General features: G+C 44.4%; 1 long non-coding RNA gene across 2 annotated transcripts; it reads right to left on the bottom strand.

Annotated features, from left to right (window-relative positions):
* Positions 1–445: 445 nt before the first annotated feature.
* Positions 446–12,680, bottom strand: LOC107209614. 2 transcript variants are annotated; one of them, XR_001523637.1, is made up of 4 exons: positions 12,284–12,680; positions 6,993–7,030; positions 5,349–5,457; positions 446–951 (listed from the first exon to the last, which is right to left on the bottom strand). It is a non-coding gene; the product is annotated as an uncharacterized LOC107209614 (long non-coding RNA). The 2 variants fall into 2 exon arrangements; XR_001523638.1 differs by having other exon boundaries at positions 446–739.
* Between the last annotated feature and the right edge of the window lie 1,171 nt (positions 12,681–13,851).

The following is a 13,851-nucleotide window of genomic DNA, read 5'->3' as shown; positions in this document are numbered from 1 at the left end:
AATTCACCAGGCTTAAATCCCCCTGGTAAGAAAATACTTTGACTCCCCAAAAAAACAAAACAAAACAAAACAAAACAAAACAAAACCAAACAACTAAAAGTGCTCCTCAGAATAACCCTGACGAGTTAATATTTGAATATTCCAGGAGTATTGCAGCAATAGTCAAAAATCAAAGAAAAAGTAACTCTGAGCAGTGGCTGGTTCCAGTTCCTTGAAACAACAACAACAAAAAACCATGAGGCTTTGAGATCAGAATCTCCTGGTGTGATTTGCATATTGATACAGAGCAGATGTTTCAGAAACAAATGCTGCTGCATCTGCTGATGGATTGGCTTCAGCTGCCTGCAGAGGAGTTCAGCGGGGGTAGAGTGTCACATTTGTCATTCTCATCGACTTTATAAGTCCTCTGTTGACCCAACAGTACCTGAATAATTATTCTTTTCCCTGCAGTAAATTAGAGAGGGAAGCCTGCAGGGGAAGATGTGGGCAATGGGGTATTTTTCCCAGATCACAGGAGAAGTTGGCTGAGGCTGCAGGGATGAGTTTTGCTGTTTGTTTTCACACTGTTCTGCTCAGTTTTTCCTCTGTCTTGGATAAAAGGCAGAAAACAAAAATAAGTGGTCAAAATATAAGTCCTGTCATTCAGTAGCTGTCATTGTTTCATTTTCATGTTATCCTGATGTGGGTCTTCCCAGCATTTCTGGAGGAGTTTTGATGTTCCAGTGATGGATATTAAACCCTGAAACAAAGAGTGATGGTTTGAATGACAAATTTCTCAAGGGCTTTTTGAGGAGAAGGAAAAGCCAAGGGCATCGAGGTTGACTGGGTGAAGTTTCTTCTAAATAACAACAAGCAAACTGAAGTGTCCCAAAGCAGCGAGGCCCTGTGGTCACTGTGTGTTTGCAGCTCCTCCCATGCGCTGCAGCTCAGTTAAAGAAAAAGGACTGAGGGCTGTGGACAAAATAAGGGTGGAAATTCAGGGACAAAAAGATTCCAGCTCTGCTCCTCAGAAGAAAGAATTTCCTCCGAGGTGCAGCACCATAAATGTGCTGTACAAACAACACCCAGAATCCCGCATTAGAGGAAACCAAATAATAGGTGCCTAAGGAAATAGCTGGGATTTAGGGGGCTTAAACCCAGGCCCTGCTGTGATACAATAGCCTTATTAAGCATGATATTTTATATAGGATCCGGAGAGTTTGAAGGGTTTGCGGCGTGTTTGGGTAAGGATCAGGGGGATTTGGGAGCTGTGACCTCATCCCACATTTGAAGCTATCAGAGCTCGGCTGCTGAAGGGCTGCGAGGTTTGGCCAACTGGAAGGCAGAGCCCAGAGCAGCTCTGCAAGCTCAGTGTTTACCAGCCTGGAGCCTATAATTGTTTTTTTTTTTAGTGGGGGAAGTTCAAGGCCACCCAAAGAGCGTTTCACAGTGCTCACCAAACCAATAAATGCTGGAGTTAGGAAAGGCCACAAACCGGAGCTGCCGGCCAAGGCTTGGCTGCCTGGCTCCCTCGGACTTTAAAGCAAATTGTGTGGCTAAAACCTCCTGCACCTCTTGGAAAGCTTTGGGCTTCACCTACCCGCCGAAGCCAAAGCATCTGGAAGAGGGGAAAAGGTCTCCTGTGACCAGGAATGGCAATTTTCCTCTAAATAATTAGGTCTTTGCCAGCTCTACAAGCTCTTGCATTACCATAGAATCACACAGTCATGGAATGGTTTGGGTTGGAGGGGAATTTAAAGTCCAGCCAGTTCCAACTCCCTGCCATGGGCACGACACTTTCCACTAGACCAGGTTGCTCAAACTCTTTGGATTCCTGATGTTTGCCACTTGGGAAGGGATAGCTGGAGCAGGAGGAAGAAGGAGCGCTTCAGGATTGCACATCTGCCTGGTCTGTTGGTACCCAACAATGCAAACTTGCATCCAAAATGCATGGTAGGAAGTGGGAAAGAAATATGGAAGCACTTACAGCAGTGAATCAGCCATGGGGATTTTTATAAAGCTTTGATTTTGTATTAGAGCAAAAGGAAAAAGCCCCAAACTTGGGGAGCACCACAACATGGGCAGCCTTCAAACATCTGCCTGTGGGTCCAGCTAAATCAGATGGCAAAGGAGGTTTGCCATGGAAGTTTGGGATTCTCAGCTGATGTGAGATTACGTGTGGCAAATTGTGTCTGTGTTGATTCTGGGTCAGAAATTGCACGTTAGGATATGGCACTGCTTGGGTCTGGGCTGGATTGCAAGGCTCTCTTTCACCATCCATATGAACACACTCTCCAGATTAAATCAGATTTGCCTAGAGGCTCAAGCAAGAATAAATTTCCAGCACTTGTGATGCTGGGATAGGACTCTGGAGCCATGGGTACAGATTCCTTGGGGATTTCTTATTTTTTTTCTGTGTACAAACTTCATATCACCATAAATTCTGCATAACTCTGCTATCAAAGAGGTTAAATGAGACTTTTGAGAGGGAAAATCAGACTTTTCAGAGTGTGAGATGCATCTGGTCCCTGGGCAGAACTTTGGGAGTGTTATCTCTGGAATCTATCTGGACATACTCAAGAAATTGTGTTCATGGGTATAAATCAATACTATATTTAAATCAAGACCTTGATTTACCTGTTTGGGAATTCAAGGTGCTAAAATAAAGTCCTAAACAGCATTAAAGAACTTTAATACACTGAGGTTTGCTGAGGACAATCGATGGCTTTGATGTCCACTGGCTCAGGCTGTAACAGCACAGATAATCAGAGTGCCATTAATAAAATGTTCTTTCTGCCTGAAAATTAAATTAGCTGAGTCTGATACATTTTATATCCCTTGATGACCCAGCATGGCCGGAGCAAAGCGGGAATATAAAAGCCATCTGACGTACTTTGTCTTCGGCTGTTTTGGGAAGCTCCTCAGCTGACGTGGGAAGCAAATGTTCCACAATCTCATGGGGTCTTTCTTGGGGGCTGACTGGTTTATAGCTGGGGAAAAAAAAATCCTCAGCTGGTTTCAGTAGCTATTTGTTACCAGCTTAAAGATCAGGTTCTTCAAGGTAAACTGAAAATGACAATTGGAAAATAAACATGAGCCACTTGGTGTGTGTCCTCTATTGGGCTGAAATGTGACCCGTGTGGGGAGAGGTTAAAGGGTTAAATTGTGCCTCGCTCATTACGGGCCTGGAAAAAAACCCTGGGTAAACTCAGAGGGGTGAGGCAGCTCTGAAACCCCTCAGTGCTGCTCGGTGGGGCTCTGCAGTGACATGTGATACCCACTTTCTGGAGTGTCATGGTTATCAACTGCTCAGCCTTATAAGAACTGACGTCAAAAAGTGTCGAGCAGCCGCTCTCTCCTTGCTCTGGTTGTCACTCTGAGCTCAGAAGAAAAGCATCAGGGATGTTTACACATGGCAAAGTTATTAAGGGCCCTCACAGAGGGGTTTAAAGGCTGCAGTCTCACCTGGAAGATGGCTGGCTTGATCTTAGCCCTTTCCTTCTGGCTGGAATACCTTCCTCATAAAAAGCGAAATGGGCCCCAGAGAGCATTTATGTTCCCCAGCCTCATCCCTCCCTCTGATTTAAACCAGCTCCCAGTGAGAGATTTAAGACCACCCTGAATAGAGCTGCTTGTCAGGCTGCTCATTTAGGGTCAGAAAGCAGCAAAGCATTTCAGCATGTGCCCAGAGTTTGGGCACCTGCTCAGTCCTGTTTTCTACTGACTCTGAGATGCTCCTGGCTGACAAAATTAAAGCATTTCCCTACGAATTACATTTAAACTTTTTTTTTTTATTATTATTATTATTTTCACAAAAACAGTCTAAATATACTCCTGACAGTAGCTGAACTTCAGGTGTTCATTTATGAGATTCTTAGCCAGAGGATTTAGGGAGAAAAAAATCTCCTCTCACAGCACAGGTTATTTTTATTCTTCAGAAGGAAAAATATATCTTGCTTTGAATTAATAAAGAGAAATAATATATTGGAGGATAACACAGAGTGGTGCTCATGGGACCCAAGTTACCCCTGCTAACAGATATCCAGAATGCAATGAATTGATTTTTGGTCCCAAATGGGGCACTTTGAGGAAGCCCTTGAAATAAATGTAAAATATCTGCCTGCTGTGGTCATATTTTCTGTGTGATACTGGAGATCTCCTTCTCCCACCTGTGATTTACAGGCCACACCTTTCCTGACAAGCCCCCCAAAAATGTGAGAATTCAACAAGTCAAAATGACAACTGCCAATGTTTCCCAGGTATTCAATTTGACCAGAAATAATATTTTCCAGCTGTCAGAATCTCTCCCAAACTGAACTTTTTGGTGACCAATTTATTTGCCAATAAAATATTGCCTTGCTCGACTCATTAGCTAATCATGGTCAAATTTGGGGATGAATGTAATTGGTTAATGTTTTACACACAAGCCTAACTTGACTCCTTTTCAAGGAGAGGCCACTGGATCTTGGAAAATATCCTCAAGCTGTCAGCATTTAGTTGAGAACAAGTTCATAAAGGCTTAAATAAATCATGCTGAGCTTCTCTACCTTCACGATGAGTGGCAAGATGGAGATTTTAGAGGTAACAAAACAGGCAATCACAGTGCAATTCCACTATTTTAGTATGGTATTGACTCTTTTTTATGTTGTCAGACACTCTGTATCCTCATTTTTCCTTTAGGAATGCAGTGCTGACGTGGGTGAAGGTCCAAGGGTGGGAGAAGGGTGATCACAGCAAATCTCAGTGTTTGTGTTTGCATTATCCTTCCCTCCTTACCTTAGCAAGGTGGGGGACCACCTTCACACCTTTCTTTATTTTCCCTCTTCTGTGTCCCACCAAAAAAAGCCAGCCAGTCATGAATTTATTTAAAATCATTCCAGGTTTATCTTTATCTTTCCAACACATAAAAGAGCAAGTGGCTTAGCAGGAGGATCAGCCCGTTGAGGATCAGGTGGTTCAGCCTCAGGCTGTGACTTTGTCACTAATTTACACAGCAACTGCTGAGTTTATTTTCCCCTCATTCTGGCCCATGTAAAACGGGGTTTATTTTCTTGGTTGTGTATCTATTTAAGGAACACACATTGTAAGGGCTCCTTCTCAAAGGGAGTTTTGCTATTTTAAGCCCAAGGGTTGTGTTCCAAAGCCTTGATGTCTCCCTGCAAACACTGCAGCGGCCAATTGCTTGTCACAGCCTAAGCTGCTTTATCAGCAGCATGATCAATGGTCTCACCACAACTTAAAGGCAGGAGCATTTCTCCTACAAGGCTCTGGAGTTTTTCCCCTGCTACTGCCCCATGTGGATAAACCATTAAAGGGAAAGGAGCAGCCCCACACTCTCCATCAGCACATTGCCACAGCAAATTACTCACGTCCAACAAAACTCCTCTGGAAGATGCGATCCCAGTGTTCCTGCAGAGCCTTCCTGAGTGTTTGGAAGATCTTTGCCCCGTGGTGGATGAGAATGAAGCAACCTGGTATCTGGGGAATCAAAAGGAGAGATTAGACAACAGCAACACATCTTGGAAATCATCCAGTACGCTCATAATTGGGAACTTTTTCCAGGGAGGAGGCGTATAAATAAGAAAGGGCTCTAAGTGGAGGAGGAGGTTTCTCGGTGACAATATAAAAATGAAGTGTGGCAGTGTGACCTTTTCAGAATGCATTTAAACTTCCTCTGGCCCCCCTGGGCTATCCCATATCTGTGTGGTTCACATTACCCTGCTCCCAGAAACATTTGCTTTCGAGCAGGAGGGCGTTGTTAACCCTCCTCTCTTCGCAGCGACTCCTTCCAGAGGTCCAACCAAGCTCCTTTCCAGTTTGGCCTCTCTCTCCCCTTGCCCAACTGTTTAAAACATTCTGTTTTCCTTTTCCAGGTCGGAGGGGGTTGTATATTTAAATTTCTCACGCCTGTTAAAGCTTGGGCAGGTCCCATTACAAAGTCAATACCCAGGAATGGAAAACATCTCCCAAAGTTTCAAGCAAATTCTGGACAAATTTAGCAGGCGGTGTCTGACTTTGCTCCCCATCCACAAACTCCACGCTAATAGAAAGGGTTTGCTGCATCTGGATCCTGCCTGGGCTGTGATTGTAGATAAGTTTTGACCGAGAGAGGGGCTGGGGTTTGGTTTGGGTTGCACATTTTCCCCTCTCACCTCTGACACGGCCAACACACGATAACAAGAGGAGGGAGCTCCCCGAGGGACAGCGCTCAGGGTCGCCGCGGATTAAACGTTCTCAGGCACAACTCCTTCCAAAGGCAGGAGCAGGGAAGAGCTCAAAGAGCCAGAGCCTGCTGATTAAGGGCCTTGAAGGATTTTCCAACCCCATCTCGTGGAGCTACTTGCTGTACAGCCACCCAAAGCGTGCTTTGACAGAGGCTCAAGTTTGCTATTTAAAGATCAGCGACAGCAGAGGAAGGCTGAGAGATGTTTGTTTCACTTTGTCCTCTCACTCAAGCTGGATTTTTTTTGCTAATGTTTTAGGAATGTTTCCTTATCAGGATTATAAAAAATAAATACAGCTAGCACTTTGGCAGTCAAAAAAGAACAATATAGATTAGAAAATGATTTAGTGCCCTTATTTCACTAACTAACCCAGATTGCCTGATCTCAGGAGCAATTATCCATGTGAGTAATTCTGCTGTGTGAAGATCTTTGTTGAAAGCACTGGAAGTGTTTGTGCAAGCAGAGTTACATAGCTGCAGATTCAGGCCTCAATTTCCTCATGTTGAGTTTAAGAGCGGATTGTTTCCTTTATAATTTCTTTTCTCAGTGAAAAACAGTTCTCTTCAGAGGGTGAAGTTAAATGGAAACACTGCATTTTGATGAAAATTCTCTGTATCCCTAAACTAAACAAGGAGTTTATTACATGTAGCTCCTCTCCAGACATAACTGTGCTTATCAGAAATTCTCAGTAGATTTCTGACTCTTAGATGTGGCTCTTCTCGACCATTTTCATCAGCTTTGAGAACTTCACAGTTCCATTAGAATGAAAAGATTTTAACCAGTTCTCACCAGTCATTTGTGGGGTCATAACACCAAAGGTTGGTAGCCTAAAAAACACAGAAAAGCATGAAAAAAACTTGCAAAAAAACCTTGAAATCTGCACAAAGCTCAAAATGAACGGATGAAAACTGCATAATTAACAAATAAATTAAACAAATCACCAAAAGCACAATGTTTTCCTATGAAATATGGGGAATTTCTGCTAACACCACCAGAGACATCACTATTGCTACTGATATAAATTAAATTATGCTGAGATATAGGGGTGATAGACAAGTAAACAAGCCCTGTGTTTAAATATGTGAATTCTGGTGGTTTCCCCCACAGAATTTGTGAATAAAACCATGGTAGCTGCTCCAAAATGTGCCCTCTGACATTGGACTACCCTTTAAACTGTGATTCAGGGCTTCATGGCATGAGCTTCATGTTTCAGAGAGGTTTCCACAAACTTGGGCTCGTTATTCCATGACAATTTATTAACACTTCCAGGCGTGAGTGCTTCAGGCAAAACAGAACAAGAAGCATGACCCTGCTCACTAACAATATCCACGCTTGGATACCAAGCTGATGATTTCAGTGCAGCCCTTCCATGCAGAATTCTGGGAGACTTCAGCTTAAAGAAAGAAAAACAACTTGAAAAGTCACCTCCCAATAAAAGGAGGTTAGGCAGGATTATTCTAAGGTCCCACCTGACTTGGAAATGTATAAATGCATGCATGTGCTTGGATAATTTTAGAATTTTTGTGAAGTCGAAAGGCACATTTTCAGATAAGTGTTAGGAACACTTGGCAAGCCCATTTGAAACATGCTGTAAGATTTTTGGACATAGCGTGTATTTATAAACCTCAAAAAAATACATTCTATCTCTTGTTTTGTCTCAGCATTAATGGTCAGCTACACTGAGAATGTTTAGAGGAAACTCCAGCCACATTTTGGAGGATAAATCTGGGAGCTGCACGTTCACCTCACCGTGGGACAAGTTTTTACTCTGATAACTTTAAATTCTCCCTGGTTGAAAGCAACGAGAATCACTCGAGCAGTGACAGCAGCTCCTATTTAAACAGCAAAGCTTCATTTCAAAACCTTCTCTGTCCCAGTGTGGCAGAGTAATACAGATGCCTTTGGGGCTCTCCAGCATTTTCACAGAGAGCCCATTAACTTGGATCCAAATCTGTGCTTGGCCAGACATTTCAAGTCCTCAGAGAAAAGATCTGAAAAGCTTTATCTGAGCCTGATAACCATCAGAGCTAAAGTATGGCTTGGCTCCTGATTTACATCATTGCAGAGGAAAGGAGAACAGTCCAGTTGTGCTGATAAAGTTCTAGCAAAGTGAAACCAAATAAATCTCGGAGATGCCATCAGCTTGTTTGTTTGCTTGCTTGTTGTCTGATGACATCAGCCGAGTGCCCGGTTTATCTTTGTTTTAACTTGAACTGGAACCTTGTCAGGCTTTGCCAGAGCTGTGCCAAAGGCACGTAGCAAAACCACATCAAATTCATCCAGTTCGATGTTTTCTTTGTAAATGCTCTAAAATGGGCTTGACTCTGTCCCAGAGGATCATTAAAGTTCCTGAACTTTCTGGGGCAAGCGCGACCAAGTTCAAAGCAAATCTGGGCTTGATTTATGGTTCTGATTGGAGACCAAGGAAAAGTCAAATTTACAGTCTGAGTTTTATGTTGAGTTTCTTGTGCGCTCTCAGTCTGAAACTTGAAGCGAACCTCAGGGGGTTGGAAGTGCAGGAACACTGAGCCCATTGCTGGTACAACGCTCAGCTGGCGAGAGCTGGCACAGCCCGAGGAGCTCCTTGGCCGCTCACGCAGCCTGAGGACTTTGCTCTGGTGCCAAATGAAGCAGTTTGCTGTTAGAAGCGTTTAAAAGATGAATAAAGTGACACTGGAACACGGCTAAATAGTTTCTTTGGAGATAAGCTGGGCAGTTTCATAGGAGTTGGGCTGGTAGAACATAAGCTCCCAGCACTCCAAGCATTTTGAAGCGTTCCAAGCTGAAGCAAGGAGCATTAATTGCTCTCAGAATCACAGGAAGGAGGAAGCTGTGCCTGGTAGAGAGGGTAGCAACAATTCTGCAAAATTTGGGAGCATTTTGGGAACACCCTGTCACCGTTTTGAGGCGCAGACACCAAAAGTGGAGGGTTTAGGGGAAGTAGGTGTTGTGCCATTGTCACTTTTTATGGATGGAGGTCTCGGAGAACAATGCTCCAGCAGGAGCCGCTGGGAGGGGAGCCAAGTGGAAATATCCCATCACAGCCAGTGTTTGCTGTGAGGCTGCAGCCCCAGAGCCTTGCCATGACTTCACTGACACAAAGTGCCTGGAACAAAAGAACAATGCATTCAGGCTTGGAAGAGCTCTCCTTGTTTGAATGCATAATAGCGCTTATTGGACAATGAACTCCTTGTAAGATCATGGAAAAACCATTGTGGAAGGTCTGGAATACCTTTTTGCTGCCAACCCTGGCCCAGATGATTGCAGATTTTATTTCAAAGTGTTCCTGAGGGTTTGAATGTTCAGTTCATTTCCGCAGGAATCACCCCTGTGTCAATGATTTTCTGTTAATCCCGATCCTTGCTTTGCTCCACATATCCTGAGATGAGTTAATTCCAAGACGATGAGCTCAAATCAATGTTTTTCTTGGAAAAAAGTGTTCCAAGGCACCAGCATTCCCCTCGCCACGAGTACAGTTGTGGAGCACAATGAGGAAGTCTGTTTGAAGGAAGCGTCTGCTCGTTCGGGGTTGTCCTGGTGGAAAGACACCCACGGCTCCAACAGGAGTGAACTCACCCTCAGGAGCCCAGGATTGCTCAGCATCCCCACACGGGAATGGGTTGCCACAGGCTACAAAGAGTCATTGTCTGAAACCATCCAAGTCATCCTGGGTTGGGATAAATCAGGCAAATGAAGGACCTGTCACGCACCAGGCTTGGAGCTCAGTCCTCACTTTGGGTGACTTGAGAGCTCTTGGATTTGTTTGGGCAGCACAGCAAAATACAAGAAGGTTTCCAAGATGTGGCTTAATGGAGACCTCAGTCAAGAGCTGGTTTAAATCCGTTTTTTCTTCCCCTTCCTTTAAAACATTCCTTCCAAAAGAAGAAGTTGGTGACTTGTCAAAAATCTCCCTATCCAGTCCTGTTCAACAGTGAGAAAGGACAACCAGGGACACCCACTTTTCCAGGGGACTCACAGGTCAGATGCAGATGGGCCCCCATCACCCACATCAGCATTTCCCTGGTGGTGTTGCAGCAGAAGAGGTGAGCTTGACCCATGGCATGGGAGCAAAAAGGAAACAATTCCCTTTGGGCTTTTTTCCCTCCAGGAAATCCGGTCACTGATGCAGGATTTAAGAGCTCCTATAGGTGTTCATCATTTCCATCAGCTCCCAGCATTTAAATCAAGCTGTCAAATCTCCTGTAATTCCCCCAGGCTTCTGCCATCCACTAAAAATTAGTGTTTGGAAGAAGGAACAGGAGCAAAGGGAGGCACACACCAAAGCCTTGTGTGTGCCAGATGTGGGTCAGCGCCCAGCTGTTGTTATCAGAACAGATATTGTGCCTGCTGACAGCAAACCTGCAAAGGTTGGGCTTTTCAACACTTCTTGTTAGCAGAAGCTGTGATCTGCTTTGGATGCTGAGGGGGAAGAAATTGCAGTATCCAGACAGACAAATTCAGGACTTTTGCTATCAGACATGATGCAAGTGGAGAACGTCCTGCCCGTGCAGGGAAAGCGGAAAGGAAAATGAAATATTGGACATTAAAGCATTGTGTCATTGGAGTTCTGTTAAGTGAGCTGGACGGTGAGCACATCCAAACAAAAAATCTGCTAGTGCTTTTTGACTCAAGCAAAACACTTTGGGGATTCTGATCCCCTGCCCAGCTTTCTGAGGGAGCTGGACACACCTTTGGAGAGCTGGACACCGTCTGTGGCACAGTGGCATTGCTGTATTAGCTTGGGCACAACAGGACCCTCACAGAGTGCCAGCTGCATGACAAACCAGCCCAGGTGACTGCAAGGACTGGTTTGTCCACAGCCAGCTGTGTAAACAGAGGGCACTCCTGCCCTGGATCCAGCTGTGTCCTTTCCAGATGTGACTGTGACCTTCTGCTCCTCACCACTGACCACGTGGAGGCTGCTGTCCATTTCCTAGCCAATGTCCAGCAAAGTCACCAGAGTTCTCCAAACATTTTTAACTAATCTCCTTTCATACCTGACCTAGAGCCCCCATGACCAGTTCTGCCATCAGGAGAAAGACATGGGAGCTGGGGAAATTTGAAAAAACCCTCATTATTTTCAGAATTACAGCAAGGCACCAGCTGCACACGTCTATTCTCACATTGCTCCACCTTGAACCTCACACGTGACCCCAACAAAATCAGCAAAATTGGACTTTTGCAGAATTAAACATCATATCTAAACATGAAACTTTCTTTTTGCATTGAGTTGAATGGTTGGTTAATTCTCAGTCTCCAAATATAATACAAATCACTCAAGCTGTTTGGCACGAGTCATGGCTTGATTAATATTTTTGGCATTTTCAGTGGGACTCTTAAATAATAGAAGTGGCATCTGAATGGAAATTGGAACAGGCCAGTGAGAGGAACAGTGCTTTTAAGGCTTTGGAGAATTAGCAAAAGCCTCCAAAATGTCAAAAGATGTTAAAAATTTGAAACCAGTTGAGGTCTTATTTTTAAAACAGTGTCTGAATTGATTTGTCCTTCATTTGTGTTTTTTCCCTCCAGCTCTGCCATTCTAAGTTGGGGAGGCAGTAAAATTCCAAGTGATCCCACAACCCACAGCTCCTGCCTCCATTTCCACACAGCTCAGAGCAGGTCAGGTATGTTCCTCCCAGCACTGTTTATGATGCTTGACATTGTTACATCATCATTAAAAATCTCTTCACTGATGTGAAAAACACATTTTGGAGCTTTCTAGGCCATTTATTTTGTCGGCTCTGTGGGTATAGAGTGGACTGTCCTCCCTCCCAGGCAATGCTGGTGTAACTGGATCCAAAGAAAATTCTTCAAACTTTATTGGCCACGGAAAACTAAAGTCAATTGGTTAAAAGAAAAGTGTTTATTATGTTTACTCTAGCATCTTAACCATGCAGAATTATTAATCATTAAGAACCAGATATGTAGAGTTTGCTGCTTTTTTTTTTTCCCCTTAAGCAGAGCTTTGCCATTTCATTAAACATCATTAAGCTGAAATAAGCCTCAGCAAGAATGTTTTTACCTCATATTTTTAAATTATTTTCTGTTATCACTCTGCACTTGCTGAGCTCCATACTCACCACTTTATTCCTGAGGGTCGAAACACTTCTTCCTCTTGTCCTGGATAATTTCTGGGGGGGTCCTAAAGATCCACCAATTTCCATTGATCTCATCTTGAGCTGAAGCCACAGAAAAGCGCAGATTTTTCTCCCCTACTCTCCTTTCACAAAATAAATCAGAACCAACATGGTGCCTCCATACACAGGGCATATCAAAAGAAATAAATTCTCAGGTTGAACACCAATGAATCATTCTGGTTTCACTGGATCTCCGTTCTCTGCTGAAAAGTTTTCTCTCGAGAGCAATCACAGAGGTTTTGGAGGGGAACAGCCTCTCTCAGCCTCACCAGCAATCGGAGCCTTGTTGCACTTCCAGTCCTGGCACCCGGCTGTCCCTCAGGCCGGAGGGCTCTGTGCTGGTAACAGGAGATTGGCACCATTCCTCCAGCTCTGTTTTAATAGTGACAATATAACTGCTGAAACAATATTTTGGTTCCACTGACGTATGTAAAAACACTCTGGCCAGGGCTGCCAGGAGCTCTATTTCCCCCCTTTCCCAGCTGATAGCTCTGAGGAAGAGCTCAGATCCCTTTTTTGCGGGCTCCTGTCTCCTGCAGGTTTTCCTTCATCAGGGATCATCCTTTGGCAATCCCTCAAAGAGCTCCCCTTGGAATGCTGAGCAGGAGCAGAGCGATTTCAGGGTCCCGTATAAACTGAATTAATAACGGCCTGATCCACGTGGGAGCTCTGTCCCTGCTGATGTGTTCACACTGCTGTGGGATATGAAGGTGATCCAGAGGGTCTTAAAACACATCACCCAAGCAATGGGAAAAATTCAGTCAAAAGACTGAAAAGATCATTGATCCTGCCTAGAGGTGTCCCAGTTTGGGGTTTGGACTCCCTTCTCTGATATCAGGATTTCACACTGAAATTCAAATGTCTTGGGTATCATTGGCTTTAGAAAAATGTTGATCCTGTACAAGGTACAAAAAAGAGCAAGGTTTTCTCTCCTCTCTGAACGCAAATGTAGGAAATCCATCTTCCCAAAAATGTGTCCCCCATAGTGGTGGCCAACAATGGCACCTCCACGTTGACATAACCGGTCTTGACAGCACCCAGTAAGGACATAATTCAGTGCTATATTAGATAACCTTCAAAAAAACTTAAACCGTGACCTTTCCTTCCTCCCTCCCCTCCTTTTTTCCTGACGGGAGGCTGTAGGGCTGGATCTGGGAATTACAAAGCAACATGGGTGGTGACCCCCTGGTGCCAAGACTGTCATGAAGAATAATCCATATGTTGTGTCTGTGCATGTTGGGAGGTCCCAACCCTGAACACCACGACTGTTTTCCAGCCTGCATAGCTCACCCTGCCCAGGAGAAGCGTTTAGGAAGAGAGAAATGCCTGGGAAGCCAGAAGGGGCTGCCCTGTTGGTTTGTTTTCAAATGCAAAGCCAACCGTGCTGCGGCGCTAAGGCAAGGTTTGTCACCTTCTGAGAAATCCTCACAAACACCAACAGCAGCTGTGCTGTGACAAAATTCATTGTTCTACCAGCTGGGAGCCACCAGCAAATACCTCCACGCTCTGCC

This window comes from Parus major, chromosome 11, assembly GCF_001522545.3.
Source record: "Parus major isolate Abel chromosome 11, Parus_major1.1, whole genome shotgun sequence".
In the NCBI taxonomy this organism is placed as follows: domain Eukaryota; kingdom Metazoa; phylum Chordata; class Aves; order Passeriformes; family Paridae; genus Parus; species Parus major.
This window is presented reverse-complemented; position numbering and strand designations above follow the sequence as displayed.